At 44.9% G+C, this 20,643-nt stretch overlaps 1 long non-coding RNA gene across 1 annotated transcript; it reads right to left on the reverse strand.

Moving 5' to 3' along the window:
- Window positions 1–3,782: 3,782 nt before the first annotated feature.
- On the reverse strand, window positions 3,783–10,574 carry LOC112442005 (uncharacterized). The gene is made up of 3 exons (XR_003029963.2): window positions 10,251–10,574; window positions 9,540–9,583; window positions 3,783–5,024 (listed from the first exon to the last, which is right to left on the reverse strand). It is a non-coding gene; the product is annotated as an uncharacterized lncRNA (long non-coding RNA).
- Between the last annotated feature and the right edge of the window lie 10,069 nt (window positions 10,575–20,643).

Genomic DNA, 20,643 nt, shown 5'->3' on the forward strand with positions numbered 1-20,643 from the left:
GATGAGATGGTTAGGTAGTATCACCAACTCAATGAAGATGAATTTGAGCAAACTCCAGGAGATAGTGAAGGACAAGGAAGCCTGGTGTGCCACAGTCCATGGGGTCGCAAAGAGTCAGACATGACTGAGCAACTGAACAACAATTCCTATTTTACCTATGAAGAAAGTGAAGTTCAGAGAGGTTGAGTCACCTGCCCAAGACTGAACAGCAATTAAAAGGGAAGCTGGAATTTGAGCCCAAGTCTGCCTGCTCTCAACGATCAGGCTGTGAGGGCTCCATGCTGGCTTCTAACAAAATTCCCAAGGCAGCAAACCTGCAGCATCACCTTCTTTATTCTTAGAACCCTGTGAGGCAAGATATTGAATTCCCTGTTAAAGATGCCATAAGATGTGTTAGTTTCTGGGGCAGCTATAACAAGTTATTGCAAACAGGGTGCTTAAAACAACAGAAGGGTATCCTCCCACAGTTCTGGAGGCCAGAAACGAAGATGTTGGCAAGGCCATGCTCCTGCCCTCTCTGAAGGTTCTAGGGGAGAATCCTTCCCTGTCTGAGTAGTTGCTGGCATTCCTTGGCTTGTGACTGTATCACTCTAATCTCTGCCTCTGTCCCCACATGGTCTTCATACAGGTCTCCTCCCCTTCTCTTCTAAGGACATTTGTATTGGACTTAGGGCCCCTTCGCATCTTCTTATCTCAAGATGCTTAACTAAATTACATCAGCAAAGATTCTTTTTCCAGTGAGATCACATTCCCAGATTCCAAGGAACTGATTCTAAATCTTTCCTACCACATCGGGAGATGAGATGATTTATAAAATGAGAGTCTCCCAAATTTTGCAGGTCTGCAGAGCTTATTATAAGCATTTAAAATATTTTTGCCATCCCATATCCTCTCTTTAAAACAGTGAGTATAACAACAACCAATACTTCGTGAAAACTCACGAAGTTCTGCCACTTAGTGTCACTTAGTCCTCACAGAAGCTCCACCGTTCTTTCCTCACCAAACAGGGTAGGAAAAAAAACTATGAGAGGTTAAGAACCTTGACTAAGATTTCACGTCAGGAACCAGTAAGGGGCGGACTGGAACTCCAGTCTGTCTGACTCTGGAGTCTGAGTTCTCAGGCAGGATGCAAAACTGCCTTTTCTTGGGAATTCAGGATTTGTTGGGAGACCGTGGTTTGGAAGGAGGAGGAAGCATGGGGCAATGGGACAATTTATGCCATGTTTTAGCCAAGAATTATTCTTGGGCGGAATATTCAGAAAGGCAGAAAACAAGGCATTTTGATTGGGAAGGCAATCAACGCATTGGTTTCTCTCTTGATTTTTATGATTGAGGACCACTCTCTTCTCTCTCTCGGGGCTGAAATTGGGGTCTTCCTGCAGAGAAACAGGAAGTTGGAGGCCCACAAGAAAATGCCCATTTTTATTGTCTTCCAGATTTCGGTTCAGTGACATCTGCCAATAGTTATATTCTTATTGCAGAGAAAAGTTCACTTTTATTGTGCAATTGCCTGACCCAGGAGACTGGGTAGCTCACGGAAGGCAAAAATCAGAGCTGCTTATTCGAGACAGCTACAAATGGCAGATGGCCTCTTTTCCTGTTGTCCGGTGACCACAGTCACTGATTCAGGCCCCCTGGTGAACAAGATCCAACTTCTCTTTGAGTCAGAGCTGCTGAAGGCTAAGTGTTCTGCAGGTATTATTGCCTTTGAGCTTCTCAATAACCCTGTGAAGTCAGAGCAATACTGACCCGATCTGATGCTCAGGAAGGTCAAGTCGCTTGCCTGTGCATGCCTGCCAGCAAGGGCTAAGATCTCTCTGGGTTGCCTGAGACCTTTTAGCTGCAGCAATACATTCTCTCCAAACCCATGTCCCAAGACCCCCCACTGCCTCAATTAAAGGAATGATAGATGAGGTATGGGGGACATTTATGCATACATCCCTCCATGCGAGTTTATCTGCGTCTGCGCCATGCACCAGGAAAGCCAAAAGAGAACCCTTCACTCATGTGTATACCCAGGTGTCTGTGTCCAGCACCTTATTGGACTTTGGAACTAGGAAGACACTGACTCAGCCTTAAAGAGCTGGAGAAGACAGATGTCAATTCATCTAGAGCAGTGTGGTAAATGCTATGGAAGGAGAGGTCAAGAGAGAATTTGGGGTCAGGGAAGACTTCCTGGAGGAGAAAACCCATAAGCTGAGACTTGAAGGAGGAAGAGGAAAGTGTTGACAGAGAAGAAAGACCTAGCCCTCATTTTAGGCAGTGGGTTGATGTTCAGGAGCCTGGCTATGTCAGGTCATATATTTGACTACCTTTGCTGTCCTTCGGTTGCTAAGTTGTGTGTGACTCTTGGTGACCCCATGGACTGCAGCATGTCAGGCTACCTTGTCTTTCACTGTCTCCCAGAGTTTGTTCAAATTCATGTCCATTGGGTCAGTGATGCTGTCCAACCATCTCATCCTCTGCTGCTTCCTTTTCCTTTTGCCTTCAATCTTTCCCAGCATCAGGGTCTTTTCCAATAAGTCAGCTCTTTGCATCAGGTGGCCAAAGTATTAAGCTTCAACTTCAGCATCAGTCCTTCCAGTGGATATTCAGGGTTGGTTTCCTTGATCTCCTTTAGGATTGACTGGTTTGATCTCCTTGCAGTCCAAGGAACTCTCAAGAGTCTTCTCCAGTACTACAATTTGAAAGCATCAGTTCTTCGGTGCTCAGCCTTTTTTATGATCCAGCTCTCACATCTGTACATGACTACTGGAAAAATCATAGCTTTGACTATATGAGTCTTTGTAGGCACAGTGATGTCTTTGCTTTTTAATACACTGTCTAGGTTTGTCATAGCTTTCCTTCCAACCTTTGTATTGATGGATAAATAGCCAGTGCCTACAGCCTACCGCATACTTTCCACCTCACACTCTCTTCTCTGGGCCTCCATCCCCTTCCCATAATGCAGAGAAGACAAGGTTAATACCTGGCACAGCAGGAAGCTCCAGGACTCCACTTCAGCTCCTCAGTCCTTCCCTGGTGGTGCTGATGCCATACTGGTTGTTAGTATTTGACTTTTTACTCCTGGGCCACTGGGAAGCTGTTGAGTAGGAAGGGCATGGAGGAGCAGGCAGCCAGCACAGCTAGGAAACAGGGAGCCCAGAAGTGCTGGAGGTGGGACTGAAAAACAATGAACAGCCCCCTGAGGAAGGACCTTGTATGACAAAAACAAGATTGTCTTGAGGGTAACGTGGAGCATTGGGGGTTATTTTAGGCCCACTTAATTGACGTGCAATGATCCTCAGTGCAGTGCAGTCCTCTGAAGTCTAGTTTGATGAGTTTTTACAAATGTTTACCTCAACCACCTCCCACCCCCACCACCACCATGGCTTTGCCTGGTGGCTCAGATGGTAAAGAATCTGCCTGCAATGCAGGAAACCTAGGTTTGCTCCCTGAGTCAGGGTAGATCCCCTGGAAAAGGGAATGGCTGCCCACTCCAGTATTCTTGCCTGGAAAACCCATGGACAGAGGAGCCTCATGGGCTACAGTGCATGGGGTCGCACAGAATCAGACACAATTGAGCTATTAACACTTACCCCCCTGTGACCATCACCTCTACATCAATATAGAACCCAACCCATCCAGAGGAAAACAGGAGAGCTCCATGATTATGCTCTGCTTTTCTCAGGCTTGCATTTGGAAAATCTTTTACTCATTTCTTGAGCCCCTCCTGGGTGCTGTGCCCTGTTTCAGCTGTAGAGAAGAGGGATGGGGTGCTTTCTGGTGGGAAGATGCTTTTTGGGAAAAAGCAAAAGGCAACCATGGCATGCAGAGCCAGTTTCACTGGCGTGTGACCTATGCAGTCACCAGGACCGCACATTGGGTTTAATACTCTGCTGTCACCGTCTTGACATTCTTCATCATTTCTGACCAACGGGATCCATATTTTTATTTTGCACCAGACCCCCACAAGCAAGGCAGCTGGGCCTGGTGGTACAAAGGAAATGAAGGAGGAGAGGGGAGTCACGAGAGAGAGGATGTGGAGGGTCTTACAGAAAAGAGCATCTCAAGAGGAATGAGGAAAGAGGCCTGATAGGTAAAGAATGAACATCACCCAAAGGATCCAACCTCCAGAGTTTTTCTCTATCTAGAGCAGGGGACTTCCCTGGTGCTCTAGTGGTTAAGACTCCATGCTTCCACTGCAGGGGGTGCAGGTTCAATCCCTGGTCGGGGCACTAAGATCTCACGTGGCATGCAGTGTGGTCAAAAAAACAACAACAACAACAAAAAATCAAGATAAGTTCAGGGCAGTGAAGACATTTCATATCTGCTGCTATTCCTAGAAATCTACCCAGTGAACATATGGGGATATAGTGAAGTTGCTCAGTCGTGTCTGACTCTTTGCGACCCCATGGACTGTAGCCTACTAGGTTCCTCTGTCCATGGGATTCTCCAGGCCAGAACACTGGAGCGGGTTGCCATTTCCTTCTCCAGGGGATCTTCCCAGCCCAGGGATCAAACCTGGGTCTCCCACATTGTAGACAGACGCTTAACATACACGGGCTCAATTAATTACAATGACTAACACATCTGACAAGCCAAATGTTAGCTCGCAAGAACTGAGCACACTTATAAATATTAAGTACAGATACAAATAATTAGCAATAAGCTCACTGGCATTATTATCTTCTAATTACTTAACTGTAAAAAAAAATCACACCTTAATCCAGAGTAAAATTAAAAAAAAAGGAAGCAAGACCTTTGCCTGATCTAGAAATGCAAGTGATGCAACGAAGAGAGATACTGTTTGGTAGCTTTTCATCTGCTCTCATGATGGATTTAATCAGCCTTCCTTGCCGATGTCAAAACCAAAATAAGTGCCTTGGTCCTCGTTTCTTCCTGCTGGGGCCAGATGTCTGATGGGAAGAGGCTGGCAGAGGGCTTCCAGGAGGTGTAATTGCCAGAGGCTCGAGGAGCAATGCTGGCATCCCCCATGGAAAAATCCATCTTTATCAGTCTCAGAACGACCTTTCATCTCGTCTCTGAAATTTGGAACAAAGAGAAGGTGAGCTGCAAGGAATCCAGTTGTCTCCTGGCAATTGGCTTTTCTTCCTGAAAGGAATTCTAGAGTTGGGCATTCAATCAAAAACCCCAAATTAAATACCTGGGCTGCAACGATGGCACCAGTAAATATTTCCAAAGCAAGGAAATCTAGAAACAAACATTTTCCCCTGACTGATGTTGCCTTCCACACACTATGTGTGTGTGTGCTCAGTCATGTCCGACTCTTTGCCACCCCATGGAGTATAGCCCACCAGTATAGCCCACCAATCTTTCCATGGGATTCTCCAGGCAAGAATACTGGAGCAGGTTGCCATTTCCTCCTCCAGGGGATCTTCCCGACCTAGGGATTGAACCTGAGTCTCTAGCAACCCCTGCATTGGCAGGCAGATTCTTTACCACTGCATTGAAAAGGAAGCTTTTGCGATTATCTGAAAAACTTGACATCTAAAATCTCTATTTTTGGCCTAAATTATGTCAGTTTTTGTTGCTCTGGGTTTTCCAGTTCTCTGGAAGGTCCAGAAGTCCTTGTCTTCATTGTGTCAACGCCTCCTTACCTTTGGTGGTCTTATGACTCACTGAAAATCACACTGGAAACTGAATATGGTCTCTTTTGCTCACTTTCTTTTTATTTACTTATTTCTGGCTGCACCGGGTCTGTGTTGCTATGTGTGGGCTTTCTCTTTGCAGCGAGTAGAGGGCTACTCTTTAGTCGAAGTGCACGGGCTTCTCATTTGACATGGATTCTCTTGTTGAGGAGCACAGGCGCTAGGGCACATGGGCTCAGCAGTTGTGACTCACAGGCTTAGCTGCCCCTTGGCATGTGGGATCTTCCAGAACCAGGGATCAAACCCATGTCCCCAGCATTGGTGGGCAGATTATTAACCACTGGACCACAACGCAAGTCTGCTCACTTCTTTTTAGCTCCTAATCTGCCCCTACAAAGGAGCCCACTTTGATAATAAAGGCGGCTACCATTATTTTGTATTAAGTACATGCAGGCTCTGTGATGAGAGCTTTGCCTGCATTATCTTATTTAATCCTCCCGATAGGAAATTGTGTTGGCTCTGCCTTCAGAATGTATTCCGAGCCCTGCCATTACTCATCTCCATGCCACCACCTTGTCTCACCTGCATTACTGCAGAACGCACCTAACTGATCTGCCCGCTGCTGCCCCTGTCTCTCTGTGCTTTACTTTCAACAGAGCAGATTAAATTATGTTTTTGAGGTAGAAGTCATCTCAGGTCAAAAGCCTACAAGGGCTCCTTTTCTCTCGCAGAGTAAAATCCAAAGTCCTTCCCCAAAAGCCCACAAAATCAGCTTCTTTTGTTCTCCCCCAAATGCACGAAATACATGCTGGGCCCGGCATACCAGTCAGTCTCCTCAACTTTCTGTGAATGTGAGAGAACATTCCTGCCTTGGGGCCTTTGCACACCTGTTCCTCTTCCTCCCAGTCACCCACACGACTTATCCTCTTTCTTCCTTCAAGTCTTTGTTCAAATGTCACCTTCTTAGGGAGGCTTATTCTGACCACAGTATTTAAAATGCAGACCCTCCCACAGCCCTCCTGGTCTATTTTTTCCTCATAAAATGTATCACCATCTAACTACCTCATAATTACTTTTAGTTATGTTTATTTTTTGCCTCTCTCCACAAGACCAGGGACTGCTGTGTTTTGGTCAGTAAATGCTTGTATAGGTATAGAATAAATGTTTGTTGAATAAGCCATGAAGTATGTCCTATAGCCATATTATAGAGGAGAGAACTGGGGGACCCAGAAGGGTTAAGTGACTTTCCCAGGGTAAATTAGTTAATGGCTGAGTTGAGTAGGACTTGAATCCAGGTCCTACTGTCCCAAAGCAACTTAACTGCTATGGTTAGTTAATCCCAACTTGGTACTGATCCCAAGTTAAGCCCATCTTAAGATACACTGATAATTGCAAGCTACCACTGAGCAAAAGCCCATTTCAAGATCCTGTTCACTTGGTCTGGTGTTTCAGCAATTCAAAGTTAGTGCCATTGTGCTTAGTAATAGTCAGAACTATTGAATTCCCACAAGTGGTAACAGAAAGTGCAACTTTCATGGGAAATCCTGGGTTAACTATTTGTTTCATGTACTTTGAATAACAGTTCCCCAAATGCTCATGTGATAGCAATATTTGGAATATCCTAGAAGTGAGATCTTAGCAGATGGTTTTTAAAGCATAGATAAGGTTATTACATAGTAGTTATCTTCATCTATGTACTTAACTGCCTAGACTCGGGGGACATGATAGAGAAACTTAGGAGAACTTAGGGGAAGTTTTTCCCGTTCAGGCTATGTCCCCTATGGTCAAGGAAGCTCTATGAGATTTTAAAAGCAAATCTTGGTAAGGTTCACTATATCACCCCACAATTCCATTCCTGTGTGTATACACAAAAGAGTAGAAAACAGGTGCTCAACAAAAATATGTATGGGAAATGTTCATAGTATTATCCATAACATCTAAAAGATAAAAACATCTAAAATGTGGATCAACTGATGAACACATAAATTGTGATCTATCCATACAATGGAATATTAGCCATAAAAATGAATGAAGTACTGATACAGGCTACAACATGGACGAACCTTGAAAACATCATGTTACATGAAAGAAACCAGACACAGAAAGCCACATGTGGTATGATTCCATTTGTATGAAATGTCTAGAATAGGCAAATCCACAGAGACAGGAAGCAGGTTAGTGGTTTCAGAGGGGTTGGGCAGAGGGGAGTGAGAGTGACTGCTAATGTGTATGAGGTTTCCTTTTTCAAAAAAATTATTTATTTGGCTGCATCAATTCTCAGTTGCAGCACACAGGATCTTCATTCCGTCATATCGGATCTTTCATTGCAGCATGGGCTCTCTAGTTGCAGCAGGAAAGCTTAGTTACCCCACGGGTATCTTAGTTTCCTGACAAGGGATCGAACCAGCATCCCCTGCATTTAAAGGCAGATTCTTAACCACGGGACCACCAGGGAAGTCCCTGAGGTTTCTTTTTGGAGTAATGAGAACGTTCTGGAACCACACAGTGCTGGCGGTTGCATAACACTGTGAATGTACCCAATGCCACTGAATTGTATACTTGAAAATGGTTAAAATAGTACATTTTATATTACATATCTTTTGCCATTGATTTTTAAAGTAAATCTTTAAATTCTGGCCTTGGTAGCAGGACATTTTGGGTTAGTTCTGATTTGGCAGGCAGCTAGCTAAGGTTGAAGTCTCTTTGGGACAACTATAAACTAAGAGGAGCTATGACCCGTCAGATTAGGCTATGTAACAGACTTACATCTGTGACTTGATTGGATGGTAAGTGCTGTGGAATTGAGGCTGATTTTCTGCACCCTCAGAAATGGTGGTGAGTACAGTGTTATTCATACATGCCAGAAAGTCAACTCTTTATTTCCTTTATCATTGTCAAACTCATATACTCTCGTAAAAAATCTCAATAATATAGAAGGAGCATTTTCCCTCTCATCTGCATTATTCCCACTTTCTGGGTTTAGCCACCACCATCTATAAGCTGGTGTGTATCCCTTCATACCTTTTTCTACATGTACAAGCATCTGCATATAAATGTGCACATTTTTTAAACCAAAACAAACTTATACTACACACACTGGTCTTCAGCTTTCTTTTTTTCCACTCAATACCATATCACAAAAATCTTTCCACATGAATACATATGGATTTATCTGTTTCTTCTTAATGGGTACATAGCCTGGAAATACCCCCTTTAATTAACCAGTCTCCTCTTGTCAGATAATTATATTACCTCCAGTTTTTCACCCTCACAAAGGAGGTTGTGAGGAACCCCCTGTTTGTATATTCTTGCCTACTTATAGGAGTTTTTCAGTGGGAGAGATTCCTAGAAGTGAAATAGCTGGGCTAAAGTCAGATCCTTTCTGTTCTGTGACTTTTCAAGAGCATGTTGATTTGGGACACAAATGTAATTGTCTGCGGTCTCCGGACATAAAGTCTAGAACTCAGAGCTTGTGATCAGGCTTTGCTCAACTTGGCATTCTACCCTGCGTCTTGTAATCATAGCTGTTTTCACTCATCTCATAGGCTCACTATCTCCAGATTGACTCCAGCAGAGGGAAAAGAAATCAGGTCCTTCTGTGCCATTCTTCAAACATTTAGAGGAAATTGATTTTCCACATGGGCTGTAGCCAAGCGAGGGATGCGCTGGCATAGAAGTCCTTGTGACAGGCTATTACAACCAGCACTCGCAACAATTAGACTCAGCCCAACTTGAGATATTTTATTAGCGAGTGTAATTCCTCATCAGGCTAATATTGCAGATTGCCAAAAGCAGCAGCAATCCTAAAATAGGATTTCCTTCATAATCCCTTTTAAAGGGAAGAACTTGTGGAGACTTGAACTGCCTAGAGAAAGAAAGCTTTTACTCTCTTGACTGAGGAAAGAAAGCAGTTGGTCCAAAGAGCTTGCCTTCTGTTTCTGCTCTTACCTCTTTAAGGTGCTTCCTCATGGCATTAGCTGGGAGGCTTTCACCTACAAAGAACAGAAACACAGTCTCAAACTGGTTTTGCTAACACAGTACCTCTTGAATATGGAAATCCCAAGGGAGGCAGGCTTGGGGTTGGTTGATTCAACATCTCAACAATGTCATTGCGAATACAGGTTCTTTCCCAAAGAGGTTAAGAACACTGGCTCTAGAGCGAGACTGTCTGGTAGTGAATCTCAAGTCCCGCTCTTAATAGCTGTGTGACCTTGGGCAAATTACTTAACCTCTCTGAGCCACATTTTTCTCATCTGTTAAAAATTGGCCAGAAATAGTACGCTGACTCATATAGTACTGTTGTCTGTGCTAAAGCAAGGGCAGGCAAACTTTATAAAGGACCAGGCAGTAAATATTTTAGGCTTTGCTCTTGGCAAGGTAATTGGTAGTTTCTGCCCAACCACTCAACGCTGCTGTTATAGCATGAATGCAATGGTAGACAACAGATAAATGAGTGGGCATGAGTGTGGCCCAATGAAATTTTATTTATGGACACTGAAAGTTGAACTTTATGTAATTTCATGTGTTGTGAAATACTGTTCTTTTGATTTTTTTCTTTAATCATAATAAAATATAAAAACCATTCTTAGGTTCACTGGCCATCAAAATAGGTACAGCTGCCCCCCTAAACTAAAGCCTATAATACATTGAGAATAGTACCTGTAAAGCTCTAAATGCTCAAAAAGTGTTTGCTGCTATTATTATTGTTGTTGTTATTATTAACACATCCAGCATCATTCTCTGGACCCCTCCCCTATTCGTGTTGCCTTCATCCCCCATTCTGATAGCAAGATGGCGACCAGAGTTCAAGGTAGGGCATCCAGAGGAAAACAAAACTCTCTCCAGTCATAAATTGTTAGGAGAAAGGAGACGTTTCCCCATACTCAAGGTCTCAGTCGTTAGAATGGGGTCACGTGGTCCCTACGGAACCAATCACTGGCAAGAAGAGGGACTACTCTTTGACCAATCAGGCCCACCCCTGCAGCTGGGGGTGGAGTCACTTCGCCCTGAGTCACGTTCTGAATGGGGACAAGGCGAATGCCTGACCCCAACAGATCTTTTGTTAGGACACAGCAAAGTAGGACAAGGACACTGGGTAGGCAACCAGCACAGCCTATGCCACCCACTCTTTCAAATCCCCATGAATTTATGACAAGCAGAGGACCCGCTAATCTGGTTTATATATAACGTCTTATAACAAGAGCAAGTCTTTTAAAGATTTGAGCTGGAGAACATTGGCTCTACTGACCTTTAAGTCTTTTTAAATAGCCACTGTGGTCATAACTCATTGGATCATAAGCATTCCAAACAACTTTATGGCCTTTTTGAGTTTACTACACACCCTCCCTGTCAGATGCCTCATTTGACCTTCACAGTTCTCTGAGGCAAGGACTATGATCCTCATTCTGCAGGGAAGAGAAGTGACGGGACCAAACACACGTGACATGGTTAGGCCCTAACGCTAGACCTTGAACCCTGGTTTCTGGCCTCTAGAATCCCAGCCATTTTTCACTCTACCTCCTGGAGCAAGGAGAGTTTTCCCCACCTTCACGGTCTCAGTCGCTAGAATGGGGTCACGTGGTCCCCATGGAACCAATCACCAGCAAGACGAGGGACTTGCCAATGGCTATATTTTAAAAAGCTGTGCTATGTGCTAAGTCACTTAAGTCGTGTCCGACTCTTTGTGACCCTATGGACTGTAGCCTGCCAGGCTCCTCTGTCCATGGGATTCTCCAGGCAAGAATATTGGAATGGGTTGCCATGCCCTTCTCCAGGGGATCTTCCTGACCCAGGGATTGAACCCGTGTCTCTTACATCTCCTGTATTGGCAGGAGGATGGGTTCTTTACCGTCCGGATCCCATCATGGGAAGGATTAGCGGCTAAGAAAGTATCCCTGATGAGGCAACCAAAGGGATTTTCCCAAGAGTCAACACACCCCTAAAACATTTACTTTGGGTAAAGACATTCAGGTATAATCCACAATTTTCTCTGGAATATCTGCAAGTTTAATATACTATGAAATCTCAGGAAATGATAAAATAATAGCAATAATTATTCTGATGGCATACAAATGTGCCTTTTTCTTTTAAAAAAAAAAACAAACAAAGTATTCTTGTCTGTGCTGCTGCTTCTGTGTTGCGTGCAGGCTTTCTCTGTTGTGGTGAGGGGGGCCTACTCTTTTGTTGCGGTGCAAGGGCTTCTCATTGTTTTGCGACCCCATGGACGGCAGCCCACCAGGCTCCTCTGTCCTCCATCAGGCTCCATGGAATTCTCCATACAAGAATACTGGAGTGGGTTGCCATTTCCTTCTCCAGCGGATCTCCCTAACCTGGGAATGGAACCTGGGTCTTCCACATTGCAGGCAGATTCTTTTACAGTCTGAGCCAGCAGGGAAGCCCTTTCTTTTGTTGCAGAGCACAGGTATTAGGGCATGTGGGCTTTTAGTAGTTGCGGCTCGTGGGCTCAATAGTTGAAGCTTGTGGACTCCAGAGCATGGGCTTAGTAGTTGTGGTGCACAGGCTCAGTTGCCCTGTGGCACGTGAGATTTTCCTGGACCAGGGATCAAACCAGCGTCCCTTGCATTGCAAGGCGGATTCTTAACCATTGAATCACCAGGGAAGCCCAAATGTTCCCTTGTCTGACCTCAAAAGGGAAACATCATTGTCCAAGCATCTCTTTGTTTTTAAATCATAATTGTAATATGTGCCTCCTTACATTTAAGCCCTATTTTTGGCTTACTAACTTTGCAAGATAAGAAAAGGGAATCTCACCCCGCCCCCCAATTAAAAAAAATGATTGAGTCAATTGAGTGTACCTAAGGAGTATTACGCAACCATTAGCTTTAATGCTTATGAAAACTTTGCAATGCCTTGAGAACACTCTGAAGATAGAGTGTTAAAGGATAGAAGCAGGACACAAAATTACATATAGATAATGAGATCAGGACCATAGAAAAGATTGGCAATCAAGAAACCAAAGTGTTAACCCATTTGCTTCTGGGTTGTGCAGTCATGAGTGGTTTTTTCCCCCAGCTTTTTTATATGTTTTCCTTATATTTTCCAGTCTGTCTCCAATACTCATTTTTATGATCAGAGAAAAACATAAAGTAAAAGCCAGAAGAAAACTGGGTTGTTATGCAGGCTAGGGTTTCTTATTATATAGACAGGTCCAGGCAATAAAGGACTAAGTGAGGCAAACCAGAACTGTTTGCAGAGTGAAAGGATGAAAACCACAACTTGAAGGATGCTCGTCCTCCAGGGGTAGGTGTGCAGCCTCGGCACGGTTGGCTGATGAGGAAATGGACAGATTCCTCCAGCTACGGAGTCAGAAACTCACAAGCCGTGTGGCTTCGAGCAAATGAACCACTCCGACCTTCAATTTCTTCATCTGTTACATGAGAATAATAATGCCTAGTATATAGGATTGAAATGTTTTCAATTACATATTTTTATTGAGTTCTTACCGTCGTAGGAGCTAATGATGCAATAGTGAGCAAAGAAACAAAGTCCTTGTTCTCCGCCGGCACATTCATTCTAGTGGAGGGTAAGGGTGAATTTTGTCCTGGGGCAGACAATAGCTTAGCGCTTTATACCAGAGAGTGTTCTTATGTGTCTGGAGCTTGGTGCATAGATGGAAGCAAACGGGGAGAAGTAGACAGGGGACAAGCCTGGCAGGCTGGGGCCAGAAACTTTGATTTCATTCTAAATATAATGGGGAGCCACTTAAGGGTTTTTAGCCACAGACTAGCATGATCTGATTTAGAGTTTATGTCTTAAAAAGGCCACTCTCCTGCCATGTAGAGAATAGATTGTAAAATTGTGTGAGACGATCAATACACGAAAGCACTTAAGATTGGGTCTGGCACAAAGTAAGTGTCTTAATAAGTGGTAACTGTTTTTCATTATTATCATCATTATCCTTATTATTATTACTACTCCTTTTGTCTGCCTACAGCTGGCTCACGATTCTTGGACATTTAGCGTCACATGATATTGACAAAGCATTCTGATGAGCTGGTGAATCTTTCAGATTTGTTTTCCTGGTGTTTTCACATCCTCAGAGAGGTGATGGTTAGAAGCCAAACACAAGCTGATACCTGTAAACTGAAGAAAAACAACAACAACACAGTGAACAGATTCTTGAATCCAATATTCTTTCATCCTTCAGGGGGAAGCTCTGGTTATCCTATAGCTCAGAGAAGACCCTGGGTCTTGATTACAGGTTTCAATCTCCACCAAAGTCCTGACTGAGCACCATCTGTATTGTGAAACCCAGCCTATGTGGGTGAATTTGAGAATACCTCCCCTCCTGCCAGCTCCTCCTTCTTCCAGACTTGGCTCAGAGAAGATTTTTCTCAGGGAAGCCTCCCCTGACCTGGGCACAGGCCCCACCCCACAACAATGCTGACTTCCCTATGCCCTTGGAACTTGGGCAGAGCCATAGGGTCCATCTAGTCAAAACTATGGTTTTTCCAGTAGTCATGTATGAATGTGAGAGTTGGACTATAAAGAAAGCTGAGCACCAAAGAATTGATGCTTTTGAACTGTGGTGTTGGCGAAAACTCTTGAGAGTCTCTTGGACTGCAAGGAGATCAAATCAGTCCATCCTAAAGGAAATCAGTCCTGAATATTCATTGGAAGGACTGATGCTGAAGCTAAAACTCCAATACTCTGGCCACCTGATGCAAAGAACTGACTCATTGGAAAAGACCCTGATGCTGGGAAAGATTGAAGGCAGGAGGAGAAGGGGATGACAGAGGATGAAATGGTTGGATGGCATCACCGACTTGATGGACATGAGTTTGAGCAAGCTCGAGGAGTTGGTGATGGACAGGGAAGCCTGGCGTGCTACAGTCCACAGGGTTGCAAAGAGTTGGACACGACTGAGCGACTGAACTGAACTGAATGGATAGCATAACACTTACTGCCTTGATTAACACAAATGGCTTCAGCTAGACTCTGAATTCCTAGAACCGTCCTGGTTAATACAATAGCCACCATCCAACAGAACTGCCCTGAGGGGGTGGGGCCGGAGTCAAGTGTTGTTTTCTTAGTTTAGAGCTGGCAGAGTATTTAAGACACATACTTGAGAGGTGGGCAGACATTAGTTCAAATCTCAGCTTCTAACCTTACTAGCTCTGTGATCTTGACCAAATTCATTTTCTCAACACAGGTGTCCCCTGCTTATCAGAAATTTGCTTCACACCACTTCACTTTTACCAAAGACTCACACCAGCACCCATCAGTACATCAGTAACTGAAAGAAATGTGAAGAGGACTTTCACTTTTACAGAAAAAAGGCTAAAAGCCAAAATAGTGTTCACTGTTTGTTTTGCTGTTTGGTTGTTTGTAGAGGCAACAGGTGCCCCCAAGCAGCAGCAGTGGCAGCTCCAATTTTCTTCTCCAGAAACTACCCTTGGCATCTCAGCATCAAGTCGCCACAGTGTTGAACTTTGTGAGCATCTGTGCTTTATTTCAATTCATTCTGTGAATTTGTGAGCAAGATGTGCATGTGTGCTCAGTTGCTCAGTTGTATCCAAGACTCCTCTGTCCATGGGATTTCCCAGGCAAGAATACTGGAGTGGGTTATCATCTCCTTCTCTATAGGATCTTCCTGACCCAGGGATTGAACTTGAGTCTCTCTCATTGGCAGGTGGATTCTTTACTGATGAGCTCCCAGGGAAGTCCACATGAACAAGATGTGTTGTTATTCAGTTGCTCAGTCATGTCCGACTCTTTGTGACCCATGGACTGCAGCACGCCAGGCTTCTCTGTCCTTCACTATCTCCTGGAGTTTGCTCAAACTCATGTCCATTGAGTCAGTGAAGCCATCCAACCATCTCATATTCTGTTGCCCCTTTCTCCTCCTGCCCTCAATCTTTCCCAGCATCAGGGTCTTTTCCAATGAGTTGGCTCTTGGCATCAAGAGGCTAATGTATGGAAACTTCAGCTTCAGCATCAGTCCTTCCAATGAGTATTCAGGGACGATTTCCTTTAGGATTGACTGGTTTGATTTCCTCACTGTTCAAGGGACTCTCGAGAATCTTCTCCAGCACCACAGTTTGAAAGCATCAGTTCTTCGGCGCTCAGCTTTCTTTATTGTCCAGCTCTCACATCTGTACATGACTATTGGAAAAACCATAGCTTTGACTATATGGACCTTTGTCAGCAAAGTGATGTCTCTGCTTTTTGCTGAGCAATGTATCCTAAAGTAATCGCTTCTTTGCTTTAAACAATCTTGGCTTACAAAGTGTTGTAGGAACACTCTACTTTCAGATATTAGAAACTGTTCCCACCCAATGGTCTGCTTGTGAAGTCTGTGTAAGTTAATATATATGAAGGGTTGGCAGTAGAGCCTAACTCAAAGTCAGCCCCAAGCAAGTGTTAGCGACTATTATCATCACCTCCAGTAGAATAACCAGCAGGTAGAAGGCCCTGATCAGTCTTTACTGATCACCTGAACCAGTGAATGAAAGAACCAGTGAATGAATGAACTTTAATTTGAGCTTTCATGAAAACAGACTACTCTCTTCTGAAACCAAATATATCATCATTAATAATAGCTTCTACTTATTCAGCACTGACTTCATACCAGGAGCTGTACTGAATGTGTTCCACACATTACTCCCAAAGTCCCATGAGCAAGGGATTGTGATTAACCAACCACCTCCTTTAAGAGATGAAGAAACGGAGGTTCAGAGATCAGAAGCCAAAAACGTATAAGGCCAGCAAGATGAGAAGCGGTACGAGATGAGAAGCCTCCATGGAGATATTACCGCGTCTAAGTTACTGGCTGGCGGGATTGATTCTAGAAGCGATTCGACCTCGCCTCTCTGGTTCTGCCCTTGTGGCGGAATGGGGTCTGCAGGCAGATGTGATGTTCCCACTCCTCCCTGACCCGTGGGGAGGGCTCTGGCTCCCCACCTGCAAGGCGACCTGCTCAGTTTTCTTTCCTGCTCCCAGAAAGACTCCTGACCCTGGTTGCTCAGATTTCTTTCTTTCCCCATCCATCCCCAGGGTTGCCGGCCCACCCCCTCCCAGCCACCCCACGCGCACCAGCGAGCAATGGCCAGGCCCGCAGACAAGGGCGTCTTTCTTCCAAGTGGTTCCCCTTCATCTCATAAATTCTCAGCCCCAGCCTGATTGGCTGCGACAAAAAAGGAGTAAGGCCCCTGCTCCGGCTCCTCAGATACAAAGTGAGTTGTGTGCAGCTTTTGCCCACGTGAGGCCAATCACAGAGGCCCGTGCCTCTCAGAAATCCCAAAGGACAAAATACCAGCGGGCCCCAACACAGCAACTGCCCAGTCACGGGGATCAAAATTATCTCTGGCCACACAATGGACAGCAGATAGCCGGGAAAGCCAAGACAATGAAGAGGCACGTGAAGGAGACCTCCCTGGTCACTGCTAACCTGAAGGCTGGAAGGACGGTTAACTCTTTCCCGCCTGCACCTTTCAACTCCCAGACAAACCGAGACCTGTGTACAGCTTGGGCTGGTGCCCAAACCTTGAGGGGATGGTACCCGATTCAAACCTTCCTGAGGGTTCCTTTCACCACTTTTGAGAATTTGCCTTCCCTATGAAGCATGATTCCAATGTTTCCAATTTTTAGCACTAAAATTAGTCCAAATGTGCCTTCTAATTCTGTAGACACAACCCAGCTTGTGCAAATGTCCCTCTCTCCCATTTCTGGGTGAATTTTTGCATAGTACAGACTGCCAATTTTGTCGCGTGTTCTTGAGGGAAGATAGAAGTTGAAAATCAGCTAGCTGCTTACCGTGAAACAAATGCTGTGGAACGCAAAGTTCTGATTTAGAGAGAATGCTGCATGTAACACTCTCATGAAAAGAAAAACACAGACAAATGTCTATATGGATCACTGCTGAACACAGCCATAGGAATATGAACTGGAATTTATTGAACACTTACTATATATTAACACCTACTTACGCCCAGCAAGATTAAGTAACTTGCCCAAAGACACAGCTAGACATTGACTGAGCTGAGATTGGAACCCAAATCTCTCTGTCTACAAAGGCTGAGTTCTAAACCACAGTGCTTAATAAATGGCAATCATTATTGTTACTGTCATAAAATACAACACATTATCTGTAGGAATACAAAGATTCTCCCAACATACAAGTGACAATACGGGAGACAAGATTGCACATTGTGATACTTTTAAAACAGATAAATTTTAGATAAATGGAGAAGAGGAAAAATACTAGAACAATCTTTGCCAAAAGCTTGAGTGACTTTCTCTCGTGATTTTTTGCTTTCTTTCCCCCCGTGGGTGCTTTTCTTTGCATTTCAAGTGTTCTTCGTGAAGCATCTATAACCTTTGCCATTAGGAAAGAAGTGTGTGTGTGTGTGTGTGTGTGTGTGTGTGTTTTAAAAGGCAGAGGGAACAGAGAAGATGGCAAAGTAGGCCAAAGAAGGTGGAATTGCAGTTATTTCAATCTTGCCCAAAATTGCGATTTGGGGAGTTCAAAGTTATCCCAAAATGATGGAGCAAAAGTCTTAAGCTATCTGCCCCCTAGACCAAGCGAAGCCAAGTGACAGTGAGAGTGGGAAAGTCCTTTAAACAATGACCTAGAAGAGGGTGTGCTGTGAGGGGAGGTGGAACCAGAAGGAGGCGAGAGTGGTAAAGTTCACCTAAGGAAAAAGAGAGGTGTTCTTCTTGATGGACTCTCCCTGCATTGTGTTCGGTACTTGGATTCAGTCAGCTCCAGCTTGACCAAGGAAGACCAGAGCAGGCAGGGGAAGGGGCAGAAAACCTTCAACCTAGCCCCCAAGACAAACCCCTAGGAGTCTGGCAGGAGGCAGCCTTGCCGATTCCAGGCCTATATTTTTCATTTCTTGTTTTAACAGTCATAAACGCCTTCGGATGCCAAAGCAGAACATGACTTTAATCCAGATAAAATAAAATTCCCAAACCCTGAAAACTATACAGAGATTTACAAGCCAATTTTGAAAAGCAAAAGCCTCAGTTCCAAGAGTGGCACATTCCACGTGGCCAGCACAGGGGGCTGTTCCATGGCCCGGCCCCGTGGGGATGAGGTCCCAGGGCTTGCTGCTCAGCCCCCGAAATCCACAGCCCCCTTGGCAAAGAGAATGCAGGCCGATTCGGCCCTCGACCTGGACTCTTCTCAGATTCCTGGGCTCTGGGGTCTCTTGGTTTTCAGGCGTCCTAATAGATTCCAGCTCCCCTCTCTCCACCTCCCCTCCACCCCCCAGCTGTTGCAGAAAACCACAGTCAACCTCTTCTTGCTCTCAGCTGCCAAGTTTTCTCTAAGTAAACACAGAATGTAGCAGTAGATCAGCTCAGTTGCATTCCCAGCACTGTAGGTTGGGTCAAGGCTGGCCTGGCACCAACCTCAAGAACCCAGGCTGGGGTGGGTTCTGGGGTAAGCATGGACTGCAAAGCCTCATTATGTGCAAATGCCTTACGGACATGAACTCAGTTCATCCTACTGATCCTATGAGGTGGGACCTTTGCATATTGTATTCATCTCTTTGCCCCTCTAGGTCTGCTGGCCCCCCTTTACCCTTGCTCTGAGCCCAGGAGGCTGACCTGGGTGGATGGCACCAGTCGGCTCCCGTGCACTCTGGCCTCTGATCGGATTTGCACAAGAAGAAAAGAGGAAGAAAGGCAATGAACTGGGGCCAGTAATTCCACTCCCACCCCTCCAGACTCGTCCTTGCTGTGTGGCTGTAGGCTGGCTCCTTTGGGTGATTCTCTCCATACAGCTCCCCTTTCCAGGTTCTGGAATGAACCCTTCTCCTTGCTCCTATAGACCCAAGACAGGAATAGCGCCTTCCTCTGCTATCCCCAGGTATTGCACTCTGCCTTGGTCTCCCCAAACCCTGCCCACAACTGTGCAAATAATTTATTAATATTAAACTCACCTCAGATTGCTCCATTTCAGTGTGCCCTCTGTTTCCTGCCAGACTGCTGACCGGTGCGTTGGCATCACTTCTCGTTTACAGAGGAGGAAACTGGAGCTTGGAGAAATGAAGTCACTTGCCCAGGGGCAATTATCTGGGGTTTGAATTTGGATCAGCCTGAATCCAGAGTCCAAGCTCTTCACCTCCTCACTACTATATAAAAACTAAAATGAAATTAGCTCTCACTTGGCGCCGCTGCGTGCCACGCACTGTGCTGAGCCTCGCATGCCCTTGTTTCACGGGCACTCTGTGGACAACGCTACTTACTATTCCCATTTCACAGATAAGAAAACTGAAGCTATGAAAAGCTCACTTGGCATAAGTAATTTTAGATTCGTCCATGTTGCTGTGTATCAATACTTCATTCCTTTTTATTGCTGAGTAGTGTTCTCTTGTATGGACATACCATAATTCATTTATTCAGTTGTTTCTTTGGTTGTTTATTTCCTTCCTTCTTTATTCCCTCCCATCTATCTATCTGTCTACCTATCATCTATCATTTATCTACCTATCTATTCACTTCCTTTAGAAGTGAGCCCATTTGTAAGGACATTCATCACAGCATTTATACTTAATAGTGAAAGCACTTATAATGACCCCCTTATCTGTCTGATAGGGAAATTACTGAATGGAGTTTAATAAGACCTTGGAACCTCACCGGAGGAGCACCAGATACAGACTCCTAAGCCAGCTTGCTGTAACCGCCAGAAGGGCTGTGTCATTCTTGGTACATGGCCACCTTTCAACTGTGCCTTGCCACAGTTCTTGACTGGATGGAGAGAGCCATTCACTGGCAACAGGCTAGCGTGCCCAAAGTGCCACTTCTTGTTTCTTTGCTTTGTGTGCATCTGTCCATCCGTCCATCCATCCATGTGTTTCTCTCTCCATCCATCCCTGCATGTGTGCAGGCTAAGTCACTCAGTCGTGTCCAACTCTTTGCTACCCCATGGACTGCAGCCTGCCAGGCTCCTCTGTCTAAGGGATTCTGCAGGCGAGAATACTGGAGTGGGTTGCCATACCCTCCTCCAGGGGATCTTCCCAACCCAGGAATCCAACCTGTGTCTCTCACATCTACCTCCACTGGCAGGCGGGTTCTTTACCGCTAG

Source organism: Bos taurus, chromosome 17 (assembly GCF_002263795.3).
Source record: "Bos taurus isolate L1 Dominette 01449 registration number 42190680 breed Hereford chromosome 17, ARS-UCD2.0, whole genome shotgun sequence".
NCBI classification, from domain to species: Eukaryota; Metazoa; Chordata; class Mammalia; order Artiodactyla; family Bovidae; genus Bos; species Bos taurus.